This window comes from Phyllobates terribilis, unplaced genomic scaffold, assembly GCF_046119375.1.
Source record: "Phyllobates terribilis strain yellow unplaced genomic scaffold, ASM4611937v1 Scaffold_694__1_contigs__length_805567, whole genome shotgun sequence".
NCBI classification, from domain to species: domain Eukaryota; kingdom Metazoa; phylum Chordata; class Amphibia; order Anura; family Dendrobatidae; genus Phyllobates; species Phyllobates terribilis.
In genome coordinates, this window is record NW_027363454.1 from 389149 (window position 1) to 408493 (window position 19345).

Consider the following 19345-nt stretch of genomic DNA (forward strand, 5'->3'; position numbering starts at 1 on the left):
ATATCTAATCTGTGTCTCCTCCCATTTAGTTTCATCCCATTGCTTCTAGTCTTTCCTTGTGCAAATGAGAATAAAGATGATCCTTCTACAATGTGACAGCCCTTGACATATTTGTAGACAGCTATTAAGTCTGGCAGGTCTGCGTCCCAAAACAGGTGTGACTGCTGTCCCCCCAGTCACAGAGGATGAAGAGGCCGCGGATGCACAAGATGTGGCAGACGGTGGTTGGCCCGGCCGGCTAGGCCGCATTTTAGCACAGTGAGCTTCCCACTGCAACTTATACTTCATATCCATGTGCCGTTTCATGCATGAAGTACTCAAACTATGTATTTTTTGGCCTCTACTTAGCTTTTGCTGACAAATGTTACAGATAACACGAGTTGGGTCATCTTTATCGATCTGAAAAAATGCCCAGGCTATGTAAGGCTTAGCACCCATGCGACCTGAAGAGCCACCCCGACTTGTGGTCAGAGGCAGAGTTTTGTTTGAGGATGCAGTTGTTGACGTGCTTCCAGTACTACATCTCTGTCCAGGAAGGCGCAACCTGACCTTGTCGTCACTAGCATCCTCCTCCACCTCCTCTGCTGACCTCATCGACTGGCTGACTGTGGGTTGACAGTAAGTGGGATCTCCAACCTCGTCATCATCACCCTGTGTGTTATCACACCCGTCGTCCTCAGAGCCAACCTCTTCCTGCCCTGACAAAAAACTAAAGTTGTCGCTACAATCAGGTATTTGAGTCTCATCATCGTCTTCCTCATTGTCTCCACCAACAGGAGTTACAGTTTGGGAACTTGGGTCGACATTATGGTCAGAACCTTCTGCATCTGGTCCTGGATCCGACTCATAAAGATTCTGGGCATCAGTGCAGATCATTTCCTCGTCTGGATTCACAGAAGCTCTGGAGCCAACCTCTGATTCCCAGGCTATAGTATGAGTAAACAGCTCTGCAGACTCAACCATCTGTTCTACCCCATACTCAGATGGGCAGCTGGAGACTTGGGAGCTGTGAGGAAGCAAGTGCGATTGGGGTGACACCTCTGAGGACTGGAGTATTTGTGATGTTGAAGTTGAGGTGGAGGAGAGCCCACTTAAAGGAGCACTTGATATCCGTTGAAGCACCTGCTGTTTTTGTGCCTCATCTGGAATTTGTAGCGATTGGCGTGGCCGTAAGAAAGGGATCTTATCACATTGTCCGCTAAAAGAAGTAGACATCTTAGTTTGGCTGGAACATGGTCTTTCTTCTGCAGATGTTACTGTTGCTTTAACACCTACCCCACGGACACAACCTTTTTTTCCCTTCCCAACATGCCTATTCCCCTTTCCACCAGCAGCAGGCCTTTTTCCACTCATTTTGGTGGTTAACTAATTCACAACTCTGGAGTTGTTAGCACAAAAAACAATGGATGGGAACCGAGCAGAGCTGAGTGGCCAAACTGAGATATTAGCCCAAAAGTATTGGCTGGGTTAGATGTAGATAAAAATTATTTTGAATTTGCAACCTGGTGGAGGTTAGTATAGATGGACTAATAGAACAAGTCCCACACACTGCTACAAGCCGAAATATTTTTTCAGAGCTAGATGCAGATAAAAATTATATTGAATTTGCAACCTGGTGGCGGTTAGTATAGATGGACTAATAGAACAAGTCCCACACACTGCTACAAGTCGAACTATTTTTTCAGAGCTAGATGCAGAAAAAAATTATATTGAATTTGCAACCTGGTGGAGGTTAGTATAGATGGACTAATAGAACAAGTCCCACACACTGCTACAAGCCGAAATATTTTTTCAGAGCTAGATGCAGACAAAAATTATATTGAATTTGCAACCTGGTGGAGGTTAGTATAGATGGACTAATAGAACAAGTCCCACACACTGCTACAAGCCGAAATATTTTTTCAGAGCTAGATGCAGAAAAAAATTATATTGAATTTGCAACCTGGTGGAGGTTAGTATAGATGGACTAATAGAACAAGTCCCACACACTGCTACAAGCCGAAATATTTTTTCAGAGCTAGATGCAGATAAAAATGATATTGAATTTGCAACCTGGTGGAAGTTAGTATAGATGGACAAATAGAACAAGTCCCACACACTGCTACAAGCCGAAATATTTTTTCAGAGCTAGATGCAGAAAAAAATTATATTGAATTTTCAACCTGGTGGAGGTCAGTATAGCTGGACTAATAGAACAAGTCCCACACACTGCTACAAGCCGAAATATTTTTTCAGAGCTAGATGCAGATAAAAATTATATTGAATTTGCAACCTGGTGGAGGTTAGTATAGATGGACTAATAGAACAAGTCCCACACACTGCTACAAGCCGAAATATTTTTTCAGAGCTAGATGCAGAAAAAAATTATATTGAATTTGCAACCTGATGGAGGATAGTATAGATGGACTAATAGAACAAGTCCCACACACTGCTACAAGCCGAAATATTTTTTCAGAGCTAGATGCAGATAAAAATTATATTGAATTTGCAACCTGGTGGAGGTTAGTATAGATGGACTAATAGAATGATGCTATGCCCAAAAGGTTTTAGTTCACTAGGTGCAGTAATAAAATTGGTATTCTATACACAGGTGGTGTAGCTTGCAACACAGATAGACTACTCCACTGACTAACACACACTGCAAGAGGCCAAAAAGGATTTGCTTTGGTAGATTTAGCCAAATGCTGTGAAAAAAGCTTGCACAGCACTGGCACAGACCTGCCTGGCAAAAACTGATAGGAACTGATGTAACTTAGACCTGAAATGGACTGCAATTACAATTAGTCTTTACTCCCAACCTATCTATTTAAGAGCACAGACCTGCCTGATAAAAGTCATAGGAAATGATGTAACCTAGTCCTTAAAAGGACTGCAATCACAACTATTCCCTACTCCCAAGCTATCTGTAGATTTGTGCGAAAATTGGCTTGAAATTAACAAAGTATAGCGCACACAGCAACAGCGGTGCCGTCTAACACACAGCTGCAGCAGTGAGAAAATGGTGGCGACGGGGAAAATGGCTGGACATGTGACATACACTGCCAATGGCACATGCCATTGCTTGTGTGAAAAAAAGCACTTCGCTCCGTGTGTGCGCTGCTGATAGGCTGACAGATTGCACCTCCCCACTGTAAATGCGGGAAAGAGAAAAAAAATGGAGATCTTCATTATTTCTGCAGAGATCCATCCCCTGCCCCGCTGTACACTCAAACTGCGCATTAACATTAATTTTCAGCATTACTGAGAAAAAATCCAGTTATGATTTTGGTGCACGAACAGTTATCGAACATAGCCTCGAACAGCCGAATTTTTTTCAAATCGTTCGTGTTCGCCGAACAGTTCGATTCGAACACCGCTCATCTCTAGTGCTAACTAAGGAATAAAGAGCAAGAATCCCTCTGTAGCTGCCAGGAGTCTCCTCCCTCCAGCTCAGCATCTGTTGAAAATTAAGAGATAAAGCCTGCAGAGGGGAAAACTGGTGACTATCCAGAAAAACAAGTCCTATAATGGCCAGAAAGTGTTATACCTTACGCACAAACACAAGACTGGTTATTCGTAAACGTTACTTGAAAGTACAACTACAAAAAAAAAAAAAATTGAAGTTAAGTATTGCACCACCTGGTGTTCAAAGTGTGTTTCAATTTGCATGTCCATCTAATAAGCTGAATGCTAATGGACCTATGTCCCCCCATCCTGTCCTCTGCACAGTTATCCTCTGTTCACTGTGAAGGACCAATGGGAATAGCTTTCTGTGCACAGACACAGAGATCTGGCTGTGCGGAGACTGAGCATGTGTGTCCTCTAGCACTTAGCTCAGTAGACGGACCTGACGTTGCTGTACAAATTAAACAACAGGTGGCGCCATATTATGTAAATGTCAGAACTCCTTCCTGGATTGTTTTTTTTTTTTTTCACGTAAATGTCAAATATTGCTTAATTTTCATGATCTACACCATGGATGTAATGGCAGAACCATCCGATTTATATGTTAATATATCTGTTTGGGTCTACCTACTTTCCATGGACTTGATGTATTAGAACATCTGCAATTTTTGATTAGTGTAAGAACATTTCTAATGGACGAATACATATGTTATTATGATATATAGCTTTGACTATGAAGACGCGGGATACTAACCTGCTGATCTGGTGAAAATGAATATTTTATTGAATGGTTGGCCGGTGGAAGAACTAGTGACTATTGCACATAAGTAAGTGTTGTGGCCATGAAACCTAATGAATTATTTTAAGGGGAAAATGGAAGATTACATATGTAATAGTAAATTGTATGTAGCCCCTAGAGCTGGAATTTAAGGGAGGGGTGACTGGTTGGGGTCCCTAGAAAGGTTCTCCTTTGATTCGGAGGGCTGGTCTATTATTGGGTGACATGCCACTTTCTCCTGTCCTGAATGTTAAATCTGCCTATTTATGTGCTTCTTCCCCATGTTTGAGGGAAACTGGGTAATAACATCTATGGCAGGTTGATGGGTGCCTATATAGACTGGAAGCCACTATATAGAAATTATTGGTACTTGGTAGATGAGGACTCGTTAAAGGGCTTCTTTATACTCGTTATTGTAGAGGATATGTTCTTCGTTAGAGATGGGCTTTACAAAGGTGAATAAACCCCAATTAACAAGAAATTGAGTTACATGTGATTTTTAATGAGCTCACGCTTTAACTTAGGGAAAAGGCGTATGAAGTGGGTAAAGCAATGTGTGAACGGTTACGTGACTCCATACCAAGAGAGCTGTTTGAGATAGCAGTTCCATCGGTAGCAGGATAATTGCTCGAGAAACGTAAGTATTAATTACTACCTTTGTCTGGTGTGTCCAATGTAGTGAATAAAGGAGGATCTAGGCCAGGAAACCTGGATGTTCGTCTCCTTCCATTAAAATAAAGTAGAAAAGCATGGCATTCTTTAAAAAAAAAACGATCCGTGTTAAACTACCCTCATGTGGTTTTTCACACTATAATTTTCAGTGTTTTTTTATATTTATGCTATAAAATCCTATGCTACTGGAAAGTGAAAAGGGTATCCCAACAAGAGACGCAGTCTATAGATTTGTCATGTATGACACTTTATGGGATATTCCTATTAAAGGAAACCTGTCATGTCCTCCAAGTCTCCCAAACTGCTATTATCCTTCATTATGATGCAGGAATCAAAAGTTGATTGCTATGTGCAGTAAAAACATTTCTTACATCGCTGCTAGCAATAGGCAAATTGGCTGGGACTAGTCCGGGGGGGGTCTATTGGCTGGGACTAGTTCAGAGGGGGGGATCTATTGGCTGGGACTAGTCCAGAGGGGGGGGATCTATTGGCTGGGACTAGTCTGGAGGGGGGAGCTGCGGCATCTATTGTCTGGGACTAGTCCAGAGGGGGAAGTGGGGGTGCGCAATGTATTGGCCGCCAATACTAGTCCAGAGGGGGGTGGGCATCTATTGTCCGGGACTAGTTCGGAGGGGGGCGGCTTTATCTATTGGCCAGGACTAGTCCGGCCTCATGTGCTATAATCATGCCCCCTCTTTGTGACTGAAGAAGAGATCAATGTCCCTGTCATAGTTTTAGTGTAGGACGTCACTCACTTCCCAAAATTTCCTGCACCGAGGCTGTGATGGGAACAATAAGGAAACATCCGATTCTAGTCACCTGAGCGCTGCTGCCAATCACAGGCTTGAGCAGTTGGGTCCTCCAAACGGAGCAGGCAGCACAGACCTCAGAGCGAACTGCGTTGGATTTATTTTTTTAAATATATATTTTTTAAGAGCATCCTTGTCTTAAAAGAAATTCTCAAATCTGCACAGATATTTTTCCTTTATAAACACAAATTCTGTACTGAACTTTATTGCAGATATTGATGGTGAATCCTCAATAATTACACCACATGTAAACATATTGTAGTCTTACAATAGTGAGAGCATTAAAAGGTGTTGGAGCAAGTAACTGTTCTTCTTGTGCTTATTACCCTTAAGATCATTCAATACAGAATAGAATATTAAGTCTTTACAGCAGACGGCAACTTGGGGCCCATATTTCCAGGTCATAACCTAATTCATTGGGTTACACTGTAAGGCTGAGTTCACACGATGCGTTTTTCATGCGTTTCCGCGGCGTTTTTGCAGTTGCGTAAACGCTGCGGAAGCGCATGAAAAACGCATGGTAGAAGGGCAGCAATGTTCCCCAATTGAAATCCGCATGCATGTCAATTAATTTTGCGGAAACGCTGCTCTTTTGCCGCCATTGACTTGCATTAGACCGCATGGAATCCGCATCACTGTATATGTTGATGTGCTTTTCATGCGGTCTAATGTGCGGATGGTACCCGGGTGTGGATGAGAGGACTCTCATCCAGACCCAGGTACCATTAAAAAAAAAAGAATAAAATAAAAAATATATATATTCTCACCTCCTGACGGCCCGTGCAGCCCTCCTGCTTGATTCCCCGCACTTCGCGGTTGAATGAAGAAGGACCTTCGCTGACGTCAGAGTCATGTGACCGGTCACGTGACGCTGACGTCAGAGTCATGTGACCGGTCACGTGACGCTGACGTCGGAAGGTTCTAAAGTCTTCACTGCCGGCAGCCGGGACCGAGCGAAGCAGGACACCGGGGGCCATCAGAGGGTAAAGTATATATTTATTTTTTATTTTTTGACATTCACACACTATATAAATCCATGCCGGTTGCATGTGTGACACCCCAGGGGTCTGGTTGCCACAGTAATAGAGATATTATGTCTGAGAGCAAGTGGGAGGTTTCTCTGGTCAGGAGCCCTAAGCATGCAACACTGCCCACCCAGACCTGGGAGGGGAGGAATCTGCCCTTATAAGCTGGGTCTGGGGCGGGATTAGGTTAGACAGAGACAGAGCCTGCAGAACAAGCAGAGCAGTCAGAGCCTGGAGAGGGAAAGTGAGAACAGGAGCTCTGTAGGAGCAGCAGCTGAAGGCCAGGGGCTGTGAGCAGAGATATAGCTCGACCTGGCTGAAGTTACTAAAACCGGACACAGGAGTCCGAGGCTGTGGGACTGATATATACCCAGCAGCAGAAACCAACCGGCAGGGGATTCCAGGTCCTCTGGCCATAGAAGCCCGGAGGCTCAGTCACAAAGAAGGGACCAGCGCCGCCATCCAGGAGCGGAGGCTAACAGAAGGCCCCAAGTCACCAGCCATATGGGTGAGCACCACACGGTATACTCAGGGATGTGGGTTACTTGTAACCACTGACAGCAAGGTAGCCAGGAAGAGTGCAGATAAACGGGGAGGCCTACAACTCCACCTGGCCAGGGGAACTCCTGCTTGCTTGCAGACTGACCAGGCCCCTTATACTAGCCAGTACTCCCGGGAGGGTCTGCCTTGTACCATCAGTAAAGACCCTGAACTGCACCTCACGTCTCTGTGATTCCTTGCCGCACCAGCACCATTAGCACTGGGACCCTCACACCATCACTCCCATCATCTCTCGCATTAGCTGCCCTGAGGCATTACTTCTCCCGTGGGGAGTTATCCCATACTCGGCTGCGCAATCAACATCAGCCTCAGCGGTCGGCAGCGCAGCGGCGGTCCCCACTGACCGCAATCCACGGGTGGCGTAGTCGGACATTTGCTATACATTAAGACTGCCACTGGTTTGACCACCCTGGGCACGGACCGGGTCACCGCCACACGGAGACTACAACCCCCAGCATTCTACAACAGGCCCGGTTCCGGGTTCCCCTGCACAACACAGGCCCAGGGGGCGCGTCAACTTTGGCGTAGTCGGCAGGATTTCGTGCCCGCAACCACCGGGTACTGCGTGCCTGAAAAAGAGACTTTTATACTTACCTGTGGTGAAGTTTCCCGCCGTCCGGAGTCGTTTCCCGCCATCCGGAGCCGATTCCCGCCATCAGACGCCATCTTGGACCGTTTCCCGCCGTCTTCTGCCTTCTTCCCGCCATCCGCAGCTGCTTCCCGCCTTCGGATGCCATCTTCGGGACGCCGCACGGGAAGAAGAGGGGCGTGGACGCCAAAAGCGCGCGAGATCCGAAGCTCCGCCCCACGCTCCGCCCCACGCTCTGACGCTGCGCAAGGTCCTGGAAGGGAGGAAGAGCAACGCTGACGTCATCGGAGCGCGACGCCAGGTCCTCAACCCCGACGATCGACTGCGGAGCCGCGGCCTACGGAAGAAGAGCATCGCAAGGTAGGCCACGGTCCACTAGGGGGGAGGAGGATGCCGGATACCGAGGGGAGCTCCACTGCCACAGCCACCGCCAGCGCAACCGCTGCAGCAGTCATGCCATTCACCATGCCCTATATCCCGGGGGCAACCTGGCTACCCCAGTACTCAGGGGAGTCACATACTCTAAATGACTTTAGAGAAAGACTGGATAGCCTCTTCCAGGTGTACCCCCTCACAGAAGAGCAAAAAGTGAGCATCCTGGTGGCCCAATTAATCGGGGCAGCCCAAAGGGAGGTAAAGTCCTGGCCACCTAGGAGGAAGAGGACTGTCAGAGAAATACTAGCCCGCTGAAAGACACATTTGATACCCGCACCTCAGGCGAAATAAAGCTCAGATTTTACCGGTGTAATCAGCGGGCACATGAGAGTATAAGAGACTATGCTCTAAACCTACAAGAGGCCCTGAGAGCCATTAAGCAGGCAGACCCTGACAGCGTGGGAAATGAAGATAAGCTGTTGACTGAACAATTTATTGAGGGTCTATTGTGCAATGCCCACCGAACCCAGTTGCGGGCAATGGCCTTACAGGACCCTGACCTGGACTTTGCACAGTTCAAGGACAGAGCCATCCAGGTGCTCCGAGAACCGGCACCAGGTGGCGCTGTGACCCACAGGCCCCCTGCTATCACTTACCACCAGGAGACGGCGCCCTTGTCTGCAGGGCCTGTGGGAGCTGATGCGCAGGCTTTAAACAGTGACCCGGCTACAGACCTGCACCATCAGGTCCAAGAGCTGACTAAGAGCGTTGCCGCGCTAACCAGAACTGTGCAGTCTTTACAGGTCTCTTCTCCAGGAAAGATCCAGCTGGCATCCGGACCGGAGGACGTCCCGTGGCGCCGACTGAGGAGGACCCCACCGGCCAGAGGAAGACCCAGCGACAGATACAACGAGGACGGACGACCCATCTGCCGCCGCTGCAATCAACCCGGACATGTGGCAAGGTACTGTCATTTAAACGGGCACAACCTGGGGTAGAGGGCCAACCCCCAGGCATAAGACCATCAGGCCCATCAAACTGGCGTGATAAATAGTAGGGGGACGTCCAATCTTGCCTGTGGTACTGGATGGCATTCCTATGAGTGCCCTACTAGACACTGGGTCACAGGTGACCACCATCCCGTACGTGCTCTTTAAACAGTACTGGAATGACTCGGACATAACCCGCTACCCAGATGACGACCTGAGTATCATCGCCAGCAATGGTCAGCCCGTGCCGCAGGTGGGATTCAAAGAGGTGACCATTAAGATCGGTAAAGTCGAACTGGCGGCACAAGGACTGATTATAGTGGACATAGACCGTCATGAGAGTCACCCTAGAATAACCTTGGGAACTAATGTGATTGAAAATTGTCTTGCAGAGGTGATTCTTATTTTGCAACAGGTTGCCAAGAACGCCAGTTCCAGCCAGCAGCGTGTGCTCCAAAAAGAGATCCGGGCACTGATGAAACGGCAACAGGTGGAACTATCTGGTGGCGAGATAGGTAGCGTGAGAATGTGTGACCAGTTCCCTATTGCCATGCCCCCAAAAAGTGAGATGATGATTTGGTGCCGGGCAGCTATTGGTCTAAGAGGTAGAGACTACCAAGCAATGGTAGAACCCGTCTACTCAGACAGTAGGCCCACCATTTTGACAGCACGGGGGGTGGTCGATGTACGCCATGGGAGGGTGCCCGTTCGCATCATAAATATCGGGGAGAGAGAAGTACACCTGCCCCGGTATGCCACGCTAGCCAAATTGTTCACCATCAACCAGAACTCTGTACAGGCCGTGGAACCCTTGCCTCCATCTCAACCAGAGGAAGGTAACGGCTCTAAGAAACCAATGGAGGACTGGTGTCAGCAACTGCATTTGGGTACTGACTCCACTCCCTCACACCAGAAACAGGGAGTCTATCGGGTGGTTCGAGAGTACGAGAGAGTGTTTAGTAAACACCCGCTAGACTTCAGGCTAGTAAAGGGGTAGAACATCACATCCCCACGGGAGACCATCCTCCCATAAAGGAGAGATACCGACCCGTACCCCCGGCACACTACCAACACGCCAAGGGGATGCTTAGAGACATGAAGGAGGCTGGGGTAATCAGGGACAGCTGTAGCCCCTGGGCAGCTCCACTAGTCTTAGTGAAAAAGAAAGACAACACCATGAGAATGTGTGTAGACTACAGGAAGGTCAACCGTATCACACACAAAGATGCGTACCCGTTACCAAGGATAGAAGAGTCCTTAGCTGCATTAAAATCTGCTAACTTCTTCTCTACTTTGGATCTCACTAGCGGGTACTGGCAGGTTCCTGTAGCAGAGGCGGACCGGGAGAAGACCGCATTCACCACCCCGATGGGTCTCAGCGAATTTAACTGTATGCCGTTCGGGCTCTGCAACGCACCAGGAACCTTCCAACGGTTGATGGAATGCTGTTTGGGACACCGGAACTTCGAGACGGTCCTGTTATACCTGGACGATGTCATCGTCTATTCCAAGACCTACGAGGACCACCTGAAACACCTGGCAGAAGTGTTCGAAGCTCTGGCAAACTACGGCCTAAAGGTGAAACCCTCCAAGTGTCACCTCCTGAAACCAAAGGTGCAATACCTGGGACACGTGGTGAGTGCTGACGGAGTGGCTCCTGACCCTGATAACATCACCGTGATTAAGGACTGGCCAAGACCCTCCAGCATAAAGGAAGTGCGGCAGTTCCTCGGGTTGGTAGGCTACTACCGAAGATTCATTCCCGGTTTCACCAAAATGGCAGCCCCTATGCAGGACCTCCTGATAGGTCAATCTCGGAAAGCCAAAAACCAGAAGCCGCCCTTTAGGTGGGAAAAGCTGGAAGAGGAGTCCTTCTGCCAGCTGAAGATGGCCCTCACGGGGGATGAAATCCTGGCATATCCAGACTACAGCCAGCCCTTTATCCTCCACACGGACGCAAGCAACATCGGGCTAGGAGCCGTACTGTCCCAGATCCAGCAAGGGAAAAAACGGATAATCGCTTACGCCAGCCGAAAGCTACTGCCCACGGAGAGGAACCCTGAGAATTATAGCTCATTCAAGCTGGAGTTCCTGGCAGTAGTGTGGGCAGTGACCGAACGTTTCAAGCATTACCTTGCCTCCTCCAAATTCACCGTGTTCACGGATAACAACCCGTTGACACACCTGGACACTGCAAGGCTCGGTGCCCTGGAACAGAGATGGATGGCCCGCCTGTCCAACTTTGAATTCACCATCAGATACCGGGCAGGACGCTCAAATGCCAACGCGGATGCCCTGTCTAGAATGCCGAACTTACCGGACGTAGGGGAAGATCCAGAAGATCTGGAAGAAGTTGAGCTCCCTGCGTTCCACCGTCATGGGATTACCCTGTATTCCCACCGTGTGAAGGACAGGCGCTCCATGACATTCAATCCCTTGCCCCACTACAACTGGGCGGAGACGCAAGACAGTGATCCCGCAGTCCATTTGGTGAAGGAAATGCTGACCCAGGCCGATGCCCGTCTTGACCCAGATGCTCCGGAGGAGACCAAGCAACTGTGGAAGGAGAAAAGTAAGCTGTTCCTCTACAGGGAGAAGCTGTGCCGGAGAATGGTTAACTCTCGAACACATGAGTTGACCTGGCAGGTAGTGGTCCCAAGACGAGACGCGGCTATGGTTCTGGAGGCATACCACAACGGAGCAGGGCATTTCGGATGGAAGAAGCTGGAGTTCTTGTTGCATGAACGGTTCTACTGGGTAGGCATGAGAGGAGTCATCGAGAGGTGGTGCAGAGACTGTGGCCCGTGCCACCTGAGAAGAAAAGACCGAGCCAGCCAGAAGACTCCCCTGCAGCCCATCATCACCAGACAGCCACTGGAACTGGTAGCCCTGGACCATGTGAAACTGGCTCCAAGCAGATCTGGGTATGTCTACGCCCTCACAATCGTAGATCATTACTCCCGGTTCCTGGTTGTGGTCCCGGTCAAGGACTTAACGGCTCAAACAGCACCTAGAGCCTTCCAGCAGCACTTCTGCCGTCCACACGGGTACCCGGACCAAGTGTTGACAGACCAAGGACCAGCCTTCGAAGCCGAGGTCTTCCAGGAGTTCTGCAACCTCTATGGCTGCAAGAAGATAAGAACAACGCCCTATCACCCTCAAACCAATGGACTCTGCGAGAAGATGAACCAGGTGATGATAGATCTGCTAAAAACATTGCCCCTGGAAGAATGCAATCTGTGGCCTGAGAAACTGCCCGATCTGGTGGACCTGTATAACCACATCCCTGTAGGTTCAACCAACTGTACCCCGGCTTACCTAATGAGAGCAAGACCTGGTAAGCTGCCTATTGACCTGGATATGGGAGTCCTGACGCCTGAGGACACCTCGCCAGAGGCAGACTGGGATACAGAACGGCAGCAGCAGTATCGGAAAGTACAGGAGAGCGTCGAGCGAAGTCTGTCTCAAGCTAGAGAAAGGCAAGAGAAGGCTTATAACCAGTATGCTCCCGCTGTTCTCCTGGTACCTGGAGAGCAGGTCTTGAAGAGGAAGAGGCGGCTCCACAAGTTGGACGACCAGTGGGAGAAGGACCCGTACACCGTACTGCCATCAAGCCATGAGAACCCAAAAATCTGCATAATCAGTAAGGATGGAGGAGAAACCACAGCCATTGTCTCCAGAGACCACCTGAAGAAGTGTCCCGAGCAGCTGCAAAGCCCTGAAGAAGATCAAGAAAACCCTCAACCCGCAGAGGAAAGGGAAGAAATGATCAGTACCGTACTCGGAGACTTCCCCCGGTCTTGGACACAAGTAAACGGCGCTGTCGTGGTACCCGTCCTCACCTTTCTCCAGCCAGCCCCGCAAGTGCCTACAGAGGAACCGGTAGAGCTGGAAGAGCAGCCGGCCCAAGAGGCAGAAGAGTCCACACCAGCAGTACAGGAGGATCAACCCTCTGCTAGTAGTAAGCCTGCCGTGCCCCTAGTGAGCCAAAGAGTGCGCAGACAGCTGCCCAGCTTACCCATAACACCTCCTACACCCTGTAGTGCAGAACCAGTTAGTGAGCTCCGTAGGTCCACTAGAGGTCAGATGCCCGCTCGCTGGAGAATCTAAACTAATGCACTGTGAATTTATCTGTTAACTGTTTATGGTTTATGTTTGTTGCCTGTTATTAATTATGTTTCTCAGTTACCCTGCAGATTTTTATGGACTAACAGGTTATGAACGCTGGATAACCGGAACAGTTTTGTAGATAGTTGCACCTTGGTGCCTCTTGTGAAGACGGCCGCGGAAGAGAAAACCTGTCTGGCGTGGCCTACTTGCGGCCCAAAGTAGCTAGCTCCAGCCTTGCAGCCACGCCCAAGGACAACGCAAGGGGTTTGCTTTGGACAGGTCCCCTACTTCCCTTAAAACTTCACCTTGGGTGATATGGACACCCGTGACCTTTAAAGAACTACAGCTTCTTGTAAATATGTTATCGAATTATTGTTATACCCTGTTATTATGTTTTAAAAATGTGTTTAGTCCCGGAGTACTAAAATTTACTAGGGGGGAATGTGACACCCCAGGGGTCTGGTTGCCACAGTAATAGAGATATTATGTCTGAGAGCAAGTGGGAGGTTTCTCTGGTCAGGAGCCCTAAGCATGCAACACTGCCCACCCAGACCTGGGAGGGGAGGAATCTGCCCTTATAAACTGGGTCTGGGGCGGGATTAGGTTAGACAGAGACAGAGCCTGCAGAACAAGCAGAGCAGTCAGAGTCTGGAGAGGGAAAGTGAGAACAGGAGCTCTGTAGGAGCAGCAGCTGAAGGCCAGGGGCTGTGAGCAGAGATATAGCTCGCCCTGGCTGAAGTTACTAAAACCGGACACAGGAGTCCGAGGCTGTGGGGACTGATATATACCCAGCAGCAGAAACCAACCGGCAGGGGATTCCAGGTCCTCTGGCCATAGAAGCCCGGAGGCTCAGTCACAAAGAAGGGACCAGCGCCGCCATCCAGGAGCGGAGGCTAACAGAAGGCCCCAAGTCACCAGCCATACGGGTGAGCACCACACGGTATGCTCAGGGACGTGGGCTACTTGTAACCGCTGACAGCAAGGTAGCCAGGAAGAGTGCAGATAAACGGGGAGGCCTACAACTCCACCTGGCCAGGGGAACTCCTGCTTGCTCGCAGACTGACCAGGCCCCTTATACTAGCCAGTACTCCCGGGAGGGTCTGCCTTGTACCATCAGTAAAGACCCTGAACTGCACCTCACGTCTCCTTGCCGCACCAGCACCATTAGCACTGGGACCCTCACACCATCACTCCCATCATCTCTCACATTAGCTGCCCTGAGGCAATACTTCTCCCGTGGGGAGTTATCCCATACTCGGCTGCGCAAACAACATCAGCCTCAGCGGTTGGCAGCGCAGCGGCGGTCCCCACTGACCGCAATCCACGGGTGGCGTAGTCGGACATTTGCTATACATTAAGACTGCCACTGGTTTGACCACCCTGGGCACGGACCAGGTCACCGCCACACGGAGACTACAACCCCCAGCATTCTACAACAGGCCCGGTTCCGGGTTCCCTGCACAACACAGGCCCAGGGGGCGCGTCACATGGATTTATGTAGTGTGAAGTTGACAAGCACTTTCCAAGTGATGCTAAAATCGCTTGGGAAGCGCTTGTCAACCCGCATGCGGAAATGAAAGTGAAGACCGCTTCATTTCCGCATGCCCCTGGCAGGAAACCACATGTACAATCCGCATGCGTTTTTTCCTGCCAGAGAGATGCAGAAACGCTCAGGAAAAAATCCTGAGCATTTCTGCATCGTGTGCACATACCCTAACAGCATGCTTATTTCTGTGTGTCCTGTTATATTATACCTCTTCTTTTTCAGAATTAAAGCCTACAGAAAGAACGTCTTGGCAAAATGTGTATGTATTGTATGTCTTATATATATAGTGCTTTTGCTGCTTTGATTTAAAAAAAAAATATATATATATTAACGCCCATTCAAAGATTATGATTTTCTCAATTTACAGCTCACCTGGAAGATCAAGCAATGTCTCTAAGGTTATAAAGTATTGAAGCCTTGTGTGGCAGGGTTGAAGAATATATTAACTTGTCAAACACTTTCTCTATTTAAACAAACTTTTAGATTTAACACCTTTTGTGTTTTTGTTAAATTCTAGTCAGTATTAAAAAAAAAGTAAAGCACGTGTATTTTTTATAAATCCATCTTTCTAGTTTTCAATGGATGTAAAGGAAAACTCTGAAAATAGCTAATTTTTTCTGCCATGTGCTAATTGACTATTGTAGAAAAGGCAGTACACGGTGTAATACAGCGACTTGCTGGCATTACGGTAATCGTCCAGGATGTGTTTTACCTGACCATGTACCTTCCCCCTCAGGTGACTGGTCACATGACTGTGACATAGCACAGGTCCTGCACGCACCGAATGTCTGTCTGATCACATGACTGTGACATCAGCAAGGTCCTGTCAGTGTGTGTGTGTGTGCACGGGATGCATATATAAACTCTGCTTGATGGGAGACAGGTGTGTTCGGTGTGTTCTGTGAGAGAGGCGTAAGGCCTGTTCCCGTGTGTGTGGGACACCGACCGTGTGAGGCCTAGTGAGGCCGAGTGAAGCCTGGTGCCTGAAAGGCAGAGCCTGGATCCTGTGTGGATGCTAGTGGCCTTGGAAGGCAGAGGCTTGAGTAAGAGTCCTGAAAGGCAGAGCCTGGATCCTGTGTGGATGTCAGTGGCCTTTGAGGGAACGACGGCTGGAGACCCCTACCTGGGAAGCCGCAAAGCCACAGTGGTGGCGGAGTAATGGACTGAGACAGCTAAACCCGGCAAAGGTAATACCCTGTGTTATATGGACATTAATATGGACATTGCTATTTTATTACCTTGCTGAAGGCTGTTACTTGGGCCACTTGGGCCTGTCTGCTACTTGAGAGACTCCCGGATGTTAAGTGTGGAAACATGCCGGTGGCGGACTAAGATGGACTGTGTGAACTGTGGTTTATGAAGTAATAAACTGCTGAGCATTGTTTAAAAACGGAAAGACATCGCACGTGTGCATTGATTGTCGCAGCAAAACGAGTATTCCCCATTATGATGACTAGTGCTGCCTTACATATGGTTCGAGAGTGCGGGCAGCTGCAGCCCGGTTGCTAGGGGCAACGGCACAGGACGAGTGTGGATTAAAGCATCTGGCTGCAACTCGGCGGGGTTGCGAAGATTGGCGTCGCACTCAAACCTGGTTTGCCGTGGCTCGGCGGGGCTCACGAAGTTTAAAGCATCTGGCTGCAACTCGGCGGGGTTGCGAAGGTTGTCGTCGCACTCAAATCCGGTTTTGCTGTGGTTCGGCGGGGCCACGAAAATTTTCCGGGGAGAGCGGTGAAGTTCTGGTGTGAACAGTGCACCGCGATGGCTGTGAACGGAGCAGCAAATGGGTCTGATGAGTCGGACCGCATATATGAGAAACGTCTACTGGACATGAAACTGGACATGGTGCAGCAACCACAGGAGCTGTGGGCACCATATGGAATGGCGGCAGTGGACCATTCTATGAACTCTCCAGGGGCGCCAGTGTTGTCCCAGAGTGCCCGGGGAAGTGGTAAGAGCTGTTGTGAACTAAGTCCTAAGACTATTGCTGATTTTTTTTCTAAAAATTACCCTGTAGGTGTGTTTGTTAAAAAGGGGGCGGAGTCTAAAAGGGGCAGATTTTCAAAACAGCGTAGAGTGCAGAAAACTGGAAATTGTTACTGGTTGTGGGTTGGTACCTCCTAAAAATGACAATGTGACCGTTGATAACGGGGGAACTCCAGTAGAAGGGGGTGACGTCAAAGTGGGAGGTGACCTGTTAGTCCACAACACCATGGGGAGTGACACAGACCCCGTAGCTGACTGTGACACTATGAAAGTAAAAAGTGAGTTCAGTCAGGAGGGGCTAGACGAGGGGAGAGAGTCCCCCTCTCGTCGTCGACGGCGCAAGGGCCACAAAAAGGTTGCTCCGGTAGTCCTCGCTGAAAATGAAAATAAAGAGAATGTAGTACTGTGTGCCTTTGCTTCAAGTGTGGATCCTCCATTAGAGATAGAAAAGGAGGTGATGTTGCCAGTAGCAACCTCCGGTACGGTACCGAGTCAGAAGGATCTGACAGCCCTGAAAGAGGAGGCGGCCAGTCATGACCAAGAGCTGGAGCCTATCAGGCAGCAGTATCAGAGTGACGTGCAGCAACTAAGGGAAAACCTGGGGAACGTGTCCTCATACCAGCTGAACCTGGAATCTGAACAGCAGAAAATATACCAGGTTATGAGGAACTGGCAGCGAGATGTGGAGGGAAGCAACGCGGAAATTAACCATTGGAAGGAAATGTTCTATGGAATTAAGGAGGACCGCCGCAAAATCAAGGAGGAGGTTTTTCAATTAGAGATTGACAGAGCGGTGTGTGAAGATGAGTTATGCGAGGTGAAAGATCGCTTCTCCCTGGTACAGTTAGAGCTGTCTGTCCTCAAAGAGGCGCTGCAGCATGAAGTTGCTGGGCGTGAACAAACCCTAGAATGACTGCGCAAACAGCTCAACCAGGAGCTGTGTGACTCCAAGAAGGAGTGTGGTGAACGCAGTAGGGAACTGCAACAGAGTAAGAGAGATTATGAGGATCTCCTCAAGGTGAAGAAAAAACTAGAGGAGGATAAGGCAGGTGCAGGGCAAGTGCGCCAAGTGGTTGAGACCACTCTGCAAGACACCCGTGAGGAGAATGATGATCTTCGGGGAAAGACCCTAGATCTGGAAGCTCAGGTGAAGGAGCTACAGATGTCCTGTGATACTCTCCAGAAGGCGGAGACGTACCTTAAGGAAACAGTCAGCAAGATGGAAGCTGAGCGAGAGAGGATGGAGGAGTCCATCGGAAAAGCCACAGACCAGGGCCAGGAGTTGACCGCTGGTCATGGGAGGTATGAAGCAGATACCTCCTCGAGTGATGTGGGCTCGGAGGGTTCGGTGGATGTCGGAGCCGAGATCAAGCAGCTCAAGGAGTTGCTACAAACCCAGTGGACGCAAGAGAGGCGTGAGAGACTGGCTATTGAGAGCCGAGTGGGCACATTGGAGACGGAGAGGTCTGAGAGAGCTCTGCTGCTGGAAGAGCTGTTGAAGCAGGAAGAGCTTCAGAGACGGGCCGCTGAGAGGCGAGTGGCGGAGCTAGAGGAAGAAGTTTCCGGGCTCAAAAGTCGCCTGACAAAGTATCACTCAGTGAACGAGGCCTTCTTGGAGAAGGAAAAGGGCGAACACGTTGCACTCACTCCCTTATACCATGAGAAGGTGGACCTGAGGAGAGCTAAGAGAGTGTTAACCACACATAAATATGAGATGGAAGTGGTCAAGACGAAAATTCGTGAATTTGTAGCTGTGAGTCAGCTCAGGGGAAGCATACAGGGTGAAGAAGCTTGAGGTCAATTGCCCCTGAAACCTGAGCTGGTTGATCGTCTGGAAACCACTGGTGAGACCGAAACGTCTCGGTACAAGTGCCTTGTAGATGTACCCGAGGATTTGAGGGAAGAATGCACCAGTGAGTCCGTGCATGAGGAGTTTAAGAAGGCCGTGGGAGCCTGTAAGGTGTACTTGACCTCAGAAGCTAAACAGCTGGTGGTCCTGTCCACGACCGAAGTCACAGTGAAGAGGGTGGCTATCCTAAGTGACATGCACTGGCGATGTATTCGCACAAAGCGGTTTCTCCGGTTGAAGACGGAACAAGCCGTTAGACAACTGGAGTTGATGAGGAAAGCTCACAGTATGCGTGAAGAGGTCATCCGGGTGCCTCATGTTCTGGTGAGGAAGCTCGTTGGGAGAAATGGTCGAGCCATGCAGATGATGGTCAAGAAGTCTGGGGTGGTGAAAGTAAGCAGTCCACATGATCGTCAGGACTGGATACCCGACAAAGACGGCATGGTATCATTCTCCGCTGTAGGAACAGAAGAAAGCCTGGGATATATGCGCATGCTGTTGGAGTACCGAGTGACCTACCTGCGAGAGGTAGAACAGTTGAATCTCGCTAGACTGCGAGTGGATAGACAGCATCATCTGAGCAGCAGAAGATGGCAGCCGTCTAGAAATTGTGAGACCCGACAGAGAAAGGGCCCCCTAAATAACAGAACAGCTACAGCTGAAGTTAGGGAC

At 49.3% G+C, this 19345-nt stretch overlaps 1 pseudogene; it reads left to right on the plus strand.

Annotated features, from left to right (window-relative positions):
- Positions 1-19345, plus strand: part of LOC141236383 (translation factor GUF1, mitochondrial-like) — an 83547-nt pseudogene that overhangs the window by 58582 nt on the left and 5620 nt on the right.